Below are 17,060 nucleotides of genomic sequence, written 5' to 3' on the forward strand. Positions count from 1 at the left end.
TTCAGTTGCCGCGCCACTCTGTGAGCCATCGGATCCAGCAGCTCCAAGGATTGACCATGAGCTATCCGATCAATCAAGAAAATCGTGGCCATCCGTCATTCGTATATAAGCTCTAGGGTTTTCGTGAAACCCTAGATTAGGTCTTCGACCTTCTCTTCCTCCTGTGGTTTTCTGTAGCAGGCAAGAGGAAACCCTCGCTGCCAAAGCCACTCTCTCGCCTTCCTTTCCGAGATCTGCTGCTCTCTGTTGGCTTTCCTCCTGGATTGCGAGCTGGTAGATATGGCCAAGGTTCGGCATCAACTCCATGGTTAAGATCTACAATTGAAATGAAAGGTAAGATTCGTTTAATATGAGGAGAAATCTGGTTGCTTTCTCCCTGTCTCGCATCCTTTTGTACTGCTGTAAAATTGGCTCCGGCCAGTCGAATTTTTCTTCGACCGCTTCCAATTCATTCCACAAACTCGAAAGTTTGTTAAAAACTACAGTAACAGTCATGTTTCATTCCTTTAAATCCGAGATCTGTTGCGTCAAAGAAAAGATTTTTACTTGATCCAATTTTTCATACATCTCCTTGATGTTTTCCCACATTTGTTTCGAGTCCTTCGTCGAAGGAAGACCAGCTGCGACTTCAAAAGCGATGCTATTTCCAATTCACATTCGACTAGTTGATTACATTTTTTCCAAAGTTGCACTAGTCGTTTGTCGGACGAAATCACAACCGTTCCGTCAATAAAGCCCTCCTTATCCTTCGTTACTAGAGCGCGCCGAAACTCGAGCGACCATCTCGAGTAATCATCTGGTCCAGTTAACTGCTAAGCAACAAGCTTCAATTCTGGTCCGTCAGCATTGGTTATGAAAATAGGGTCACCGGGCTCTAACCGGCTGCTGGCGGTGTAGATCTAGTACGGGGCGAACCCTGGTGGCGGACTTGGGTAGGAATTTGTTCCCAAACCCGATCCCCCAGATCCGGTTGTATAACCCGCATTAGAAAAAAACAAACCCGGGTAAGGATTCATTCCCATACCTGGTTCGGCTGGTCTACCCGTCCGCCGTGAACCGGTGTTTGTGCCTGCCTCACTGCTGGTTGGTAAGCCTCCATCAATTTATACACCATTTCGAAATCCCGGCAATGATGCATTTGGGTCCATCCCATAGTACCAAGGATTTGGTACCCATTAGTAAGGTTGGCCCGAATAGGGTTACCCCAAATTAGCCTGAGCCGGAACAAGTACCCACTATGTATGCTGAGTTTAACTCTGTGGCTGGATCTGCCCTTCGAACATAGTGACAACTAATGATTCCTAGATCGGCGAGGCTTGTGGCGTTGTTTCTCCTATGGACTGATCATCGGATCCTGAGGTAAGTGCTTGTGGATTTGCCACGATGACAATCTTCTAAAAATTCTGCAACAACTCTGTTTTACAGATTAATTTTTGAACAAATAATTAAAAGGCTATGTTGCAAAAAGGCGAGCAATCGAACAATAATATAGACAGAAAAAGAAAATAAATCGGACACCAGATTTACGTGGTTCAATCTTAAAGACCTACGTCCACGGGGAGAGCAGCAGCGAATTTCACTATAGATCAAGCGATACAAGGAGATCACAAACTCAAGTCACTTAAACATTCTCTCGGTGTTTCCCAAACCCCAATTACACTCAATGCACCAATCTTTCTTGGATGTAAATCACAAATAAGCTTTGTCGCATGAAAAACACGAAGACCCAAAGCCAAGCACACAACACCTATGAATGTCTCTCACAAACAAAGAAAATCATGGCACTCAAAATAAGAACGGTGCTTCAATCAACAACGATGCTTCGGTGGCGTGCGGCTTCTCCTTTTACATAGGTCTTCGGCCGCTCAAAATAAGAATGGTGCTTCAAGTCAAGGTTTGACCTGGGCCCACCACCACTCCTTGCTTTGGTTTCACGCTGAACGTGTGTGTGTGTTTGGGCCCCACCTATTTTGTTTCCATGGCTATAAAAGGGAAAAGACCAACGTGAAAGTGTGCCCAGGTCAAACCTTTGACCTTGGGCCCCACCAACTGTGATTCCTCAGGCTTCTTCGTGCAGGGGACGTCTTCATCCTTCGGCGTGGAATGTGCCCACGAAGATATCCACTTTCGGATTCCGCAGATGAGGTAATTTTCTTCCCTTTTTATTTTACTTTATATTTCCTCTTTTGTGTAGCTCGAAGGAGTCAAGCAAATCTTAAACTCGAGACATATTTTAACAATCTCCACATTGGCTTGACGTTTGAGCCAAGTCGCAATCTCTTTGCAAAAATTCAAACTCTGCCGCTACTTTCACATAGCCTCGATGGGCTCAACCGCCACAAATTTTATCCAAGTCCAAGTTTCGCTTGAACTTCGCCATAACTGAGGACCTCATAAGAATACCAACTCCATATGCACTTTTAACTGCTTCGCAAGGATTTTCCAACGCAACCTCATTAACCACAGATAAAGCAAAACCATTGTTGCATCCATATCTGTCAAGAAATCGAATACATACCTTATCAATATCAGCAGTTACAACAACAATTGGCTCTATAGGCTCCACCTCGCTACAAGCACCATTTGTGTTGATTACTTTGCTAGTACTCGTACTCGCTACCTTAGGAGTCTCTGGTCACAACTCCACCTCAAGCTAAACACCGTCTAGATCCGTATTAACACTACCACAAACACTCATAGCCAGAAGTACTGGAGACTCATCAAGGGTAATTTCTCTACTGTTAACAGGTGAATTTATATATGGGCACCACAACTGATCGTCCCGCTCACCTTGTGCATAGCCATGGAATATGCACATTGCCCTCCAATCAAGCTTATCATCACTCACTTGAAAATAACATGGGCAACCAAACATTATAATAATAGAATAAGCAGCAACATTACCTGACCACACTTCTTCAAGAGTCTGATATCCAATCGCAATCGATGGGGATCTATTCACCAGGTAGCTTACCGTACTAAGTACATTAGCTATAATTCTCCTAGCAATACCAGCACTAGAGATAATTTTGCGGGTCGTCTCTAATAATGTTCTGCTCATCAATTCTGCAAATTGTTGTGATTTACTGGCACTAGTGCGGTGTTTCACTATGCTCTCTTTCATGCAGAATTTATTTGCCAGCTCCGAGCAAAACTCCATGCTATTGTCAGTCCACACATGCTTAATCGACTTATCAGTCTCCGTCTCAATCAAAGCTCTCAACCGCATGATCCTAACACCAACCTCAAACTTGTGCATTGGCACAAACACCCAAGTCTTTCTCGAGCAGTCAATAGACTCTCGAACAAATGAATCTGACGTCTTCGGGGAAAAATCTGTCATTGTCTCACCTTGAAGTTTATTTAGGCCTCTGTACTTGATTCCTTTCATTATCACCAAGGCACCTTGAACAACCTTCAAAACTCCACCTTTTGAAGAATACCTGCAACCAGCTGAATCTAGGGCACCCAAGGAAATTAAGTTCTTTTTCAATTCTGGAACATGCCTCACTCCAGTCAATGTCCTCACGATAACATTATGCATTCTGATTTTAACATCACCAACACCCACAACATCGCACTCAGTGTCGTTCCCTAACTAGACTTTACCACTACCCGTGCACTGATAAATGATAAACCAGTTTCTATTTGGTGTGACATGAAAAGAACCAAAATCCATAATCCATCCATCAAGCGATGAATCATTAGTGATAGACAAGACATAATCGACATTATCTGCTACAGCTACAACATTATCTGCAAAATCAACTATAATTTCCTTACATTTCTCAATCTTCAACTTAAGGCAATCCCTTCTAAGATGCCCCCTCTTGCCATAGCTCCAACAGAGAACATTAGTAGTCATAAATTGACTACGTCTGTTCATATTAATACTGCCATTACCCACACGTGTTCTAGATCTTCCTCTATTTTCACCTACTAGAGCAGTAGATACAAATTCACCTGATTTTCTTCTATGAATATCCTTGCTCAGAATCAAATCTCGAGCCCCATCAAACGTCAAACTTGTTAACCTAGAGGAATTACTAATAGCAGTAACAGTAGTATTCCAACTATTAGGCAATGAGAATAATAGAATCAAAGCACGTACCTCAACTTCAAAATCAATCTCAACTGAACTCAATTGACTAATAATCACATTGAATTCATTGATATGATCTGCAATTGACGCACCTTCACTCATCTTCAAATTAAACAGATGTCGCATCAAACAGACCTTGTTGATCGCAAAGGGCTTCTCATACATATCCGATAGGGCTTGCATCAAATCAACAGTTGTCTTCTCCTTCAAGATGTTAAATGCGACGTTACAAGCCAACATCAGTCGAATAACACCCATAGCTCGTCTATCCAGCAAATCCCAATTAGCTTGCTTCATCGTCTCTGGTTTCTCCCCATACAAGGGCAAGTGCAGTTTCATCTGATAAAGATAATCTTCAATCTGCATCTTCCAGAAACTAAAATTCTTCCCATCAAATCTATCGATTCTCACTTTTACTTCTTCTATCGCCATCGATTTGCTTCAACTTAGCTAAGCCTGGCTCGATACCACTTATTACGAAAAGACGAATGATCGAATAATAATATAGACAGAAAAAGAAAATAAATCGAACACCAAATTTTCATGGTTCAGTCGTAAAGACCTACGTCCACGGGGAGAGCAGCAGCAAATTTTACTATAGATCAAGCGATATAAGGAGATTACACACTCAAGTCACTCAAACACTCTCTCGATGTTTCCCAAACCCCAATTACACCCAATACACCAATCTTTATTGGATGTAAATCACAAATAAGCTTTGTCGCACGAAAAACACGAAGACCCAAAGCCAAGCACCTAGCACCTATGAATGTCTCTCACAAATAAAGAAAACCATGGCACTCAAAATAAGAATGGAGCTTCAATCAACAACGATGCTTCGGTGGCGTGTGGCTTCTCCTTTTACGTAGGTCTTCGGCCGCTCAACACACACTCTCTCGGAAGGAAATTATATATGTTTTATATGTGCACCCAGGTCAAAGTTTGACCAGGGCCCACCACCACTCATTGCTTCAGCTTCACGCTGAACGTGTGTGTGTGTGTGTTTGGGCCCCACCTATTTTGTTTCTGTGGCCGTAAAAGGGAAAAGACCAACGTGAAAGTGTGCCCAAGGTCAAACCTTTGACCTTGGGCCCCACCAACTGTGATCCCTTAGGCTTCTTCGTGCAGGGACCGTCTTCATCCTTCGGCATGGAATGTGCCCACGAAGATATCCACTTTCAGATTCCACAGATGAGGTAAACTTTCTTCCCTTTTTTTTATTTTACTTTAAATTTCCTCTTTTGTGCAACTCGAAGGAGTCTATCAAATCTCAAACTCGAGACATATTTTAATAGGGTGGATAAAGAACTTCCGGCCGGATGCTATTATGTTCTGCAAGGGCAACAGAAAAATAGAGAAGCAATAGAGGCTAATTTTAGTGCAAAAGCTATGTCAGGATCAAGACATGCTCTAATACCATGTCACGAATCCGAGAAGAAGACGATAAGAAAAGGAATGTGGGAATTTCGTGTGATGAGGAAAATTGTATTTGCTTCATTGATTTCTACATGTAATACAATGATGTACATATCGTACAAGAGAGTTCAATAAAAAAGTAAATAAATTCTTCTAATATTTCTAGTCCTAAAATAATCACATCTCCTATCAATTATAATCAATACAAATCCTCAATCAGATCCTAGATCTTCAATCATATCTTCTTTCAACACGCTCGCCAGCTTTCAATCTCTCTCTCTCTCTCTCTCTCTCTCTCTCTCTCTCTCTCTCTCTCTCTCTCTCTCTCCTTGTGTCTTTGGCCTTCATCGGGAGGGGCCTATTTATAGGCAAAGGGGTGCTAGTCGACGGGGCTTTGGCTACTAACCGGCCCTGGGTGCGGCCGAACCGGTGTCCACTCCAAGCTACCCACTTGCATGTCTCGTCGCTACAAGTCTCCTTCTCCCCTCTTCGTTGTAGGCATTCTCGAGCACGTTGCCATCGCTACACGTGGCTTACAGAGGCGGAGGAGGAAAGAGCAAAAAAAGAAGAAAGAAGAAGGAAGAAGAAGGAAGAAGAAAGGGGGAAAAGGGCCGTGTCATGCGGGCCGGGCCGAGGGGAGCCGGCACAAGAAAAATGGGGGCTAGGCTTGAAGGCCCAACCCAACGGGCTGCTTTTGTTTTTCTTGGTTTTTATTTATTTTTGTTATTTATATATGAAAAAAAAAAAGGAAAAATAAAAGGAAATTAAGGCCTAATTAATTAAAAACCTAATCAAAATTTAGGTGTCAACAACAGTTATTCTCACTTGAACTCCAATGCTAATTTCATTTAAACTTCAAATCTAATGTGCTATTCCCATAGGCGACACGTGACAACTAATTATGTGGCGATCGACTTTGGGATTTGTATCTAGAATTCTATCGACACTCAACTTAAGTATCCTTCATGAACACTAATTGTCCTTAACTTTTGCCAAAAAAAAAGGAGGCGTTTCACTCTTATCATCCCCTCATGGCCAGCACCTGACATCAAGGGTAATTTCGGGTGTCAACAATGGCTAGAGGCTAGCGAGCTCATCTCTCAGCTTGCTAGCCGTCGCTGTGGCTAGCAACTCGGCCAAGAAAAATAAAAGAAAATTAAAAATAATTAAAAATTCAAATCTTAAAAAAAAAGAACAAAATAAAAAAAATGATCAAAAGGAGTGCACGAAGAAAAACCAAATCAAATACCAAATGACAAAAAATATTTTCCACTTCAATTTCAGTTTTCAACCAAATATCATAAAATATTTTTCAGAAATGCCACATTTTCTATTGAAACTATTTTTGAATTTTTTGGAAGATATTTTTCAATATATCACTTTTTTCACGAAAATGAAAATAGTTGCTAATGCTTGGGAGTAAACTTGAAATACGAATGCTCTCTGCCATGGAGTTTCCCCTCTACCGCTTGTGTAATCCCCCTCTACCAGCTGGGTAGTTCCTGTTGCATTTCTCTTCTCTGATCTTGGAGCCTCTGCTTGCTTCGATTCTTCGTCTCTTTCCCTTGTTGCTCTTCTTGTGTCGCGACATTTAACCCTGAATACTCCCATTTGAATGCTCGGAAACCCTAATCTCTGCCCCTTTCCTCCACATCAAGGTACCTCTCCATCTTCACTCATCTGAGCTCCCTTCAACCCTTAAATCCATGATTCATCCAAATCCCCATTCCCCTACAAACAAACCATGGCAGATCAGAACAACGAAGACAGGAGACTTGCGGCTCTCTGCAAAAGCATGGGCAAACTCTGGAATGCAGTCGACGTCATCGATATCCCAGGTGCTATTTCTCCTGAAAAATTACTTGAGTGTCGCAAAACCCTATTTGGCCGATTTTACACAAACCCAACTTTGAACTATAATGCTTTCTTAACCCTGATGAGGAAAGCTTGGAAGACGGAGAACTTTACCGTGCGACACTAGAACCTGGTTTTTTCTCCTTCTCCTTCCAGTCGGAAGCTGAGACACAAAGAGTACTCCAATCTGGGCCTTGGTCCTTCTCTAGCCATCTTCTCATTCTTAGGCAATGCGAACCTGACACACCTGAGTTTTGTTATGATTTCGATCACTGTGATTTCTGGGTAAAGTTTATTGGCTTACCCTATGGGAGAGTTACCTATGATGTAATCGAGGAAATTGCTTCCAAACTTGAAGTAGTTGTTGAAGTGAAACTGGTGGAAAAGGGAAATAGCACCTATAAAATGGGTAAAGCTAGAGTGACACTGCCATTAGCAAACCCTCTTAAGCCTGGTGTGATTGTGAATCTAGATAACAAAAAGCTTTGGGTTGAATTTAAATACGAACGACTGCCCTACTATTGTTATTCATGTGGCAGAATTGGCCATTATGCAACGGAGTGTGCTGAAATACCTTACAAGGAATCGGGGTTGGAACAGAACTTACCAGCCAGATGTGGTGATTGGCTGCGAGCTGAGGTGAGGGAACTAAGCCCCTATGGCAAAATATTTTATGGAAAGTAGGAGCTCCCTCCTAAAGAAGTGGATGTAGTGCTTGAAACCCCATTATCTCCTGCACCGCAAATGTATGAGCGAAACAGTTCACCATTATCCCAGCAAACACAGGTTTGTAATACTCAGCTAAGGGGAAAGGAAATTTACCAACCTTCCTCATCTTGGGAACTAATTCTGGTTGAAGAGAAAAGCCCCCAGAAGAGAGGAAATTGCTGCATTGATGAGTAAGCAATATTGATACTCCACGAGGAACAGATGAAGGAAGCTAAAGTTGGGCTGGAGGTGACCCCCCCTGTAAAGTCGAAAGGGAAATGTGTGAAATCGACTAATTCAAAAAAAGTAAAAAGATTCTGTCCATATGGAGCACAAACATCTTCTCAACATTCGGAGGACAGTACTCAGCTAGTGGAAACACCTATTAGGGTGGCAAAAAAGTCATATTAATGGGCTCTGGTGGCTAGCCCTCATAAGCCACCAAACTACCCATGAAACTCTTAAGCTGGAATTGTCAGGGGCTGGGCAATCCCCTGACAATCCAGGCTTTGCGAGTCACTGTGACTCAAGAACAGCCCAACCTTGTTTTCATTATGGAAACAAAAAACCCAGAACATAAAGTGCTCAGAATAAAAAGGAGACTTAAGTTTCAGAACAGTTATATAGTTAATCCATAAGGTACAGCAGGGGGCTTAGCTTTATTCTGGGATGATCAACTGCATTTATCCAACGACTCCTCCTCAGCCACAGCAATCTTTACCCAATGTCATCTAAAAGACAGTAATCAGAGAATGAATATTATTTTTCTCCATGCTCCAAATGTTTTCAGAGAAAAAATACAATTATGGGAGAAGATATATTCAGTTAGTGTGCATTACCAACTACCATGGCTTTCCTTGGGTGATTTCAACGAAATACTAAATCACTAGGAGAAAGTGGGTAAGTACAGAGCTGAAACTTACAGGTTAACAGCTTTCAGAGACTTTGTCAATCAGTGTTCCTTGATGGACCTGGAATGTAAGGGGTGCTCCTTCACCTGGTCAAATAAACATGAGGGAGAGAATCTGGTGAAAAAGAGACTTGACAGAGCTTTTTGCTTGCTTCAGTGGAGACTTACTTACCTAGAGGCTGAATGTTTTACACTCCCGGCGATAGGCTCGGATCATACTCCTCTCCTGATATCCCTGGCTCAACCAAAGAATAGAAAACGAAAGCAGTTTAAGTATGAAGCATACTGGAATGATGATGCAGAAAGCAAAACCATAGTCACAGATACTTGGAATGACCCTGCTATACATGATCTCAACCTGGTGGAGAAATTGCAGCAAGTACAGCAGAAGTTGATACAGTGGAGTAAAAGCAAATTCGGCCATGCAAAGAAGAGGATCACCTGGCTAAAAGATGAACTCTAGAACTTGATGAACAGCACGCAAATCAATGGAGAATCAGCTCAAGTGAAAGAGATAACTAAAGAGATTGACCAACTATGGCGACAAGAGGAGATGTATTGGGGTATGCGGTCAAGGATAAGCTAGATAAAGTGGGGTGATAAAAACACTCGATTTTTTCATGCGACGACAATTCAGAGGAGATGTCGAAACCAGATAACAATGCTGAAAAATGAGAGTGGAGCATGGGTTCGAGGGGAACAACAGCTACAGGGGATGATAGAATAATGTTTTTATACACATCAGTGGGCTTTCGCAACTGGCAACCCATTTTACAACTCATCCCTACCTTAGTGGATGACCAGATGAATCATACCTTGATGGCTCCAGTCACAGAGGAGGAAATCACTAGAGCTATGCAGCAGCTAGGAGCCTCCAAGGCACCCGGTCCTGATGGGTTTCATGGCATCTTCTATAAAGAGCACTAGTCAGTAATCTCCAAGGATATCTATTAAGCAGTGCAGCTCTTTTTCACCTCTAGTCACCTAGATCCTGCACTAAATAGAACACTCATCACAATGATACCCAAAATCCCACAGCCTGAAAAACTGGAGCAATATCGCCCTATCAGTCTCTGCAATTTTCTATATAAAATAATCTCCAAAGTACTAACAAACAGGCTCAAACCAATTCTACCACACATCATTGCAGAGGAACAGAGTGCTTTCGTGGGAGGCAAGCAGATTCAGGATAACATATTGATAGTTCAGGAGGTGCTACATAGACTACGAACCAGCAATAGGAAAAAGAAGTTCCAAGTAGTTTTAAAACTCGACATGCAAAAGGCGTACGATCGCATTGAGTGGGACTTTCTTAAGGCATGTCTAATAAGATTAGGCTTCTGTGACCTATGGGTACAGTGGATCATGCAATGTGTGACCACAGTAACTTTCAGCATAAACTTCAATGGGGAGCCCTTACCTTTCTTTAAACCCACTTGTGGCTTACGCCAAGGAGACCCACTCTCACCTTATCTCTTTATCATTGTGGCCAATGTGCTATCTATCCTGATGAAGAAAGCTGTTCAGGAGGGTTCAATTACAAGAATCAAATTGAACAATCACTACCCTACTCTGTCCCATCTACTCTTTGCTGATGATTCGATCTTCTTCCTGCATGGCACAATTGTAGAATGTCAAAACTTGGCTGATATCTTAAATTAATACTGCTTTGCTTCAAGTCAGGCAATCAATCTCAAAAAATCGGGCATCTACTTTAGCAAAGGATGTCCTACAGCTCTAAAGAGAAACATGGCATTAACTCTTAGAGTTCCAGAAATCACAAAGACAGGGAAATATTTAGGCATACCTTCAGACTGGGGGCATTCCAAGAAAGACATGTTTGCATGGATCTTAGCTCGGGTTAACTCCAAATTGGACAGCTGGAAGGAAAAATTGTTATCAAAAGCAGGAAAGGAAATACTCCTGAAAGCAGTAATACAAGCTATCCCTCAATATGCTATGTCAATATTCAAAATACCTATATCGATTTGCAAAGCAATTGAGAGAAAGGTTGCATCTTTTTGGTGGAAAAGCAATGAGAAAAGGCTGGAATTCATTGGAAGAAGTGGGACTTGTTGAAAACCGGGAAGAGTGAAGGGGTTTGGGCTTTAAAGATTTACAAATATTAAACACAGCAATGCTAGCTAAGCAAATGTGGCGCATAATTAAAAATCCAGACTCTCTGTTGACCAAAATACTGAAAGGGCTATATTACTCACATAGTGACATTTGGAATGCTGGCAAAGGCTCACGTCCCTCGTGGGGTTGGTAGAGTATCATCAAGGCCAGGGATTCGATTGCTCCTCAGGTCATGCGCAGGATTGGCAATGGAAAGAACACATCAATTAGAATAGATAGATGGCTAAAAAGTGGCCCCATAGGAGGCCCAACAACAAACCAAGAGCCAACAAAAGTTTCAGATCTCATAAATCCAGGTACAGGCACATGGAATGAAATTCTACTACATTCTATGTTTGATGAAAGAAGGGTTCAGGAAATTTTAGCCACACCCATTGGCTTACCTGATGAAGAAGATAAACTGGTATGGATGCACACAAAATCAGGCGATTATTCAGTAAAGAGCGGCTACTTTATATTCAGGGATGTCTCAGTTATATCATAGGATATACAAGCAACCTCGTCTTATCAAGCCAACCCCAACCTCTGGAAATATATTTGGCAGTCCACAAACTCACCCAGAATTAAAATTTTCCTCTGGAACGCATGCAATAATGCCTAGCTACAATGGAGAATTTGCACCACCGAAAGATCGTACCTTCTCCTCTATGCCCCCTCTGCAAGCAGGAAGCAGAAACGCTCAAGCACACACTTCTTCTCTACCCATGGACTACCAAGGTCTGGAACTCAACTCCCCTGCATCTACAGATCTCTAGATTCAGCCTTACCTGGTTCGAAGACTGGATCTGCAGCATACAATAGAATACAGTCATCTCGGGCAAATTTAATCACATAGCGATGTTGTTATGGAGCATTTGGAAGGAGCGAAATCAATTTAGTTTTAGTCATCAAAACCCAAGGCCGCAATCAAAAATTGCTAGAGCAGAGGCGTTCACAGAAAGTTACAGAGCTATAAACAGTAAATTGAACAGGAAGAAGGAAATCGAACACTTATCTAAAACCTGGCTTCCACCTCCTCTAGGTACGCTTCGAATCAATATAGATGCATCTTTTGCTCCCGACCTGGCTAAGGACGCAGCACCCACCAATGCGAGAGATCCTCCTCAACACGTAGCTGCCATCGCTTGTGCAGTCGAGATTATCGAGGCTTCTTGGTGGACGGTTTTGCGAAGCCGATCGTCGGACCCGGCTTCTCGGGCGGAGGCGATTGCAATGGATGAAACCCTAAATTTTATCGAGAGCCGAAGCTTTCTCTCTCCACAAGTACACTTTATTTGTTTATCTACGGGTGCACGCTTTAAAGTCTTCGACTGAACTTAGTTGGGAAGCGCAACCGATTGTGAGCCGGGCCCAAGCAAAACTTGCCCATCTCCGGGCCTCTCCCGGCCCACTCGCAACCGAAGCTCAAATTGCCCCGCGGACTGGATAGCTAAGGCTTGTCAAAACAACTCCTTACCCCGAACTGGATATCCAATCCCCCGCTTTATTTGATCTTTTATGCACGATGTTCTGGGTGTTATATTCCCTCATATGAAATAGTAAATCAAGTGATGATGTTTGCTAATCAAAAAAAAAAAAAAAACTTGAAATACGCTAAAATTGATATCCTCAGTTTGTAGAAAATTAGAAACCACTTTCAACGCGATCTTTTCAATGGTGGGCCTCACTAATACTTATCATGGGCTTTGAACCCGTTTTGAGCTAACTATTTACTCATTTTTTCGGTTCCGGCTCGTTCTTCCTTGTTCTATTTTTTCATCTATATTTCCCTTCTTCATTATTCATAGTAAGAATCATCCCTTAATTCCGAAAAACAGCTCAACTATGGCAAGCCATACCAACGAAGTTGAACCTAGAATTCATAGAAAGCCACACTTCTCTACAATTCTAGATGACCGACCAACCTTGATTGGTGAAATTTCTCGCCCCCTGTCTCGGTTTAATCATTGTTGATAAATATGAGGTATGGATTGCAAAAGGCTGGCTGTTTCAGGTGGTGTGTGGAGGTAAATATTTGGTTATCAAGTGGTGGTAGAGGTTCATGACCTTAATGTCCTGGTTGGTGGTGGCCGTAGGTTGTGAACAGTGGTCAGTGGTGGACGTTTTGCAGGTGGTGGACGGTAGTAAAGAAAATGGCGGCGGCAAATGGTGGCAGCGGTTGTGAAATGGAGAATCCGGCAGTGGCGTCAAGTTGGATCTTGTTTTCTAGTCGACAATGGTGGTGAGATACAAAAGGTTGTGGTGATGTTGTGATCTGGCGATGTGTGGAGGACGATGGTGCGCGTTTGCATAGCTGAGAGGATGTGTGAATGACCAATTAAAGGATTGAGTGTGAATTTTCTTCAAGATAGAAACGTTTTCCTTCGCCGAATTGTATTCCCACAACAGACACTGGAATTTATGAAATCATTTTTCTAGAAATCATTTTCTCTCAAACAAACACAAACAGTGACTAAATTCATAATGTAATCTGAAAATAATCTTACAATTACGTTAAGACACAATCATCTAAATCAAATCGATGAGCTTATTTTCCGCCATTATTGCACGAGCACGCATCACGTGCACAAATCTACAACGTTCGAGACAAATTCTTCGACGTTCTTATCCAAACTGCCTCCTTCATCTACGGCCCGTTTGGCAATTTCTTTCCACCTCAAGGAGTTTTCTCTGATCTCTTTCCCTCTCTCTCCGTCCATGACCTCGTTTACGCAACTCTCGATCTCTTCCCCGGTCACGACCCCTCGCTCATTAGCCCTAACCCGGAGGCCGGCCTTCCACACCTCCTCGATGAATGTGGCATTGGTCGGCTGGTCCGTCCACTGGGGCATCGCCACCATCGGGACCCCCAAGCTCAGCGCCTCGAGTAGAGTTCCACCCGCAGTGGGTCATGAAGCAACCGACAGAGCCGTGGCTCAGCACTTGGAGCTGATTGCACCACCTCACCACCAAACCCTTCTTGTCATCATCTAACCCTAGCTCTTGCAAGAAGTTAAGTGGTAGCTTCTTCTCTTCAGACTCTCTCACCACCCACAGGAAGTGGCTCTTCATCGACCTGAGCCCGCTCACGAGCTCTTCCATCTGGTCCTCTCCGAGAGACGCCAAGCTTCCGAACGATACATAGACGGTGGAACAGGGTGGCTTCGAGTCCAGCCACCGGAGGCAAGCTTCTGATTCGGGCTTGAAGAGGCTAAGCCCGTAGCCTGTGTCGTCTTCGAGTCTCTTGTCCATGTATACGGAAGGTATCGTGGGTCCGACGGTCATCATCGACCATCGGTTCCCCATCCAATTCACCAGCTGGGATTCAATGAACAAATCATTTAAGTTGCGTACATGGCACCAATTCTCGAGCGGCACGTGAAAATGTTCCATTTGACTTATACTAACATCCCTTTTACCAGAAGACAGAAATTACATTCCATGCAATAATTTATTCATGAAGAGATTGCCACTCATGTCATCAATTTTTGTGGCCAATCTCGTGTCATGAATTTGAAAGCAAATATATTTGTTATTCTAGCAATTAGATTGATTTCAAGCGCGTCGTATATGCACATGAGCTCAAAAAAATCTCTTATTTTTTCTCCGGTAACAGCTCTTAATGAAATTCGTAAGCTATATCTTTTAATTTAATGTAGTACCAAAAGTGGATAAGAACGTGGAAAATATGTGCCGAACATGGCCACTGGCCACTCGTTGTGAAATTTTTGCAGTTGAAATATTTTTTTTTTCCGTCAAATCATGGATTCTATAAATCTTTAAGTTGTGGCAATTAATGAATAACTTCTGGACTCTTATCGAGCGCACTTAAAAGGGTCATCCACAAAACCTTCTCAAAAGTCTTTCTAGACATATGTTCACTAAGGCGATTTGGAGCTACTTACCTCCTCCTCGAGCTCAGTAAAAGTATTGAACAAAAGCCACTTCGCTTTCCGGAAATTGGAGAACTGTCCGAGAACGATGTCGAGTACGCCGGGATATTTATGGACATCGGCAACAAATGAAGGAAAATCGTTCAGCCCTAAAACCGACATCACCGGCGGGTCACATAGAACACGCCCTCGTCCATCGACAGCTTCTAGTGGGAGCTTCACTGTTCCTTGGTGAACCAAGTAATAGATACAACTGACGACGCAGGACTGGGTGAAGAACGAAGCTCCATGCATGCCATGTTCTATTGCCACGTCTAGAGCCCAGCCGTCAATAAGAACTTTAGCCGGATTCTCCTGACAAGATTGGTGTTTCTGAATGAAATCGCTCAGGCTCTGAGAAACGGAGAGTCGGAAGTGTTCGAGATACTCCTTAATGCTCAGCTTGTCTTCTTCGACGTTGTCGAACCCATCGGAGATGTATTCGACCTGGATGGAGCTCGCGTTTACCAGATTGAGGGACTTCTTGGTGGAGATGGGGATTAGGAAGGTGACTTTGAGACCCTTTGACGCCAACCGTTTGGAGAATTGGAGCGTTGGGTTTATGTGGCCTTGCACTGGGTGGGCTAGGACTAGAACGTGAATGTCTTTTGCCGGATTCATGGTAGGCTGTCTGTTGCTGTCACACCCCGATTCTCAAGAAAAAGGGGCATGACACGGCCGCCCTTTTACCAAAGGACGCAGCCTCAACGTAACCAAAATTCAACCCGATATCAACATATATACATCCACATATATATATTTGACAAAAAGGGCACTTGGTTACAATATCTATATCAGAGTATATCTATAATCACAAACATCAAAACATAAACCTTTTACAAAGACTAACTTATAAACTTATGAACTATGCATAAGCCATACCCAAAAATTTCCACCACAAAAGTCCACCCCGAGCGAACGCTCACGCCTATTCGTGACTCGCTGAAGAACCTGAAAAACAAGTAGATGAGAGGAGTGAGCTACCACGGCTCAGTGAGTAACACATTTCTTCTAAGCGGATCGAGAAATCACTATGCACATTTTAAAACATAATTATAACCCACTTTATCATAATATCAAATCATAACTCGAATACCGAAAATACCAATGGTCGAGTCCATTAGTCAATCTCGTAAAACATGCATCAATGGTCTATTCCATTGATTAATCTCATCAAATCATATCGATGGTCCATTCTATCGACCAAACTCAAATCACACGTCAATGGTCCACTCCATTGATCAATTCATGCTCAAATGTCTAACCATGGTCACGCGTAACGCCCGTGACAAACGACCAAGATTCCCCCTTGGCAAGGTCTCCACATATTATTAGCCGGTGGCTCGGCCCACAAAAGATATCCTAGAATAGTATGCGCATACCCACACCCCTCAGGGTCCATAGAGACATTGAGCACAATAACAACTCGAAAGAGAATCATATCACAATATCCAGTAATCCAACATTAAAAAGAGAATCATATCACAACTCGAAATTTGATATATAAATATCAAAGCATTCTCCAAAACATTTCAAGATTCTTTCACAAAGAATTTCACAGATCCTTTTTCAAACAACTATTCAAATAGAAGTCGGAATATAACTCCCTCGAATAACAAAAATGTTAGTAATAGCTCGATCCTGTTTAATGCAATAAAATATGCTTTTTATCAACTTATGGAATATATAATCCACCACGTTTCTCAAAACATGAGTTTAAAATACAAAGAAGAAATAGTGTCACTCACCAGGAAAAGCCAAAATCAAATACGACGCTCACACGAACCGACGCATTCGGATTCCTAACAATTAACGGGAAAATATCAAAAAGCTGAGTAAAAATGATATTCTTATAAAGACTCGCCTATACTAGGCCTATGAGTTGATAAACGACACCTACGCGCCCCAAAAGCTCACAACTTACCATAAACCCATCATTTTCAGCTAGGCACGGCCCATGCGCCAACTTCGTCACGCCATAACTTCCTCCACAAAATTCCGTTTCAAGCCGTCTTATAGT

At 42.5% G+C, this 17,060-nt stretch overlaps 1 pseudogene; it reads right to left on the minus strand.

Moving 5' to 3' along the window:
- Window positions 1-13,638: 13,638 nt before the first annotated feature.
- On the minus strand, window positions 13,639-15,661 carry LOC104431549 (annotated as a pseudogene).
- Between the last annotated feature and the right edge of the window lie 1,399 nt (window positions 15,662-17,060).

Source organism: Eucalyptus grandis, chromosome 8 (assembly GCF_016545825.1).
Source record: "Eucalyptus grandis isolate ANBG69807.140 chromosome 8, ASM1654582v1, whole genome shotgun sequence".
In the NCBI taxonomy this organism is placed as follows: domain Eukaryota; kingdom Viridiplantae; phylum Streptophyta; class Magnoliopsida; order Myrtales; family Myrtaceae; genus Eucalyptus; species Eucalyptus grandis.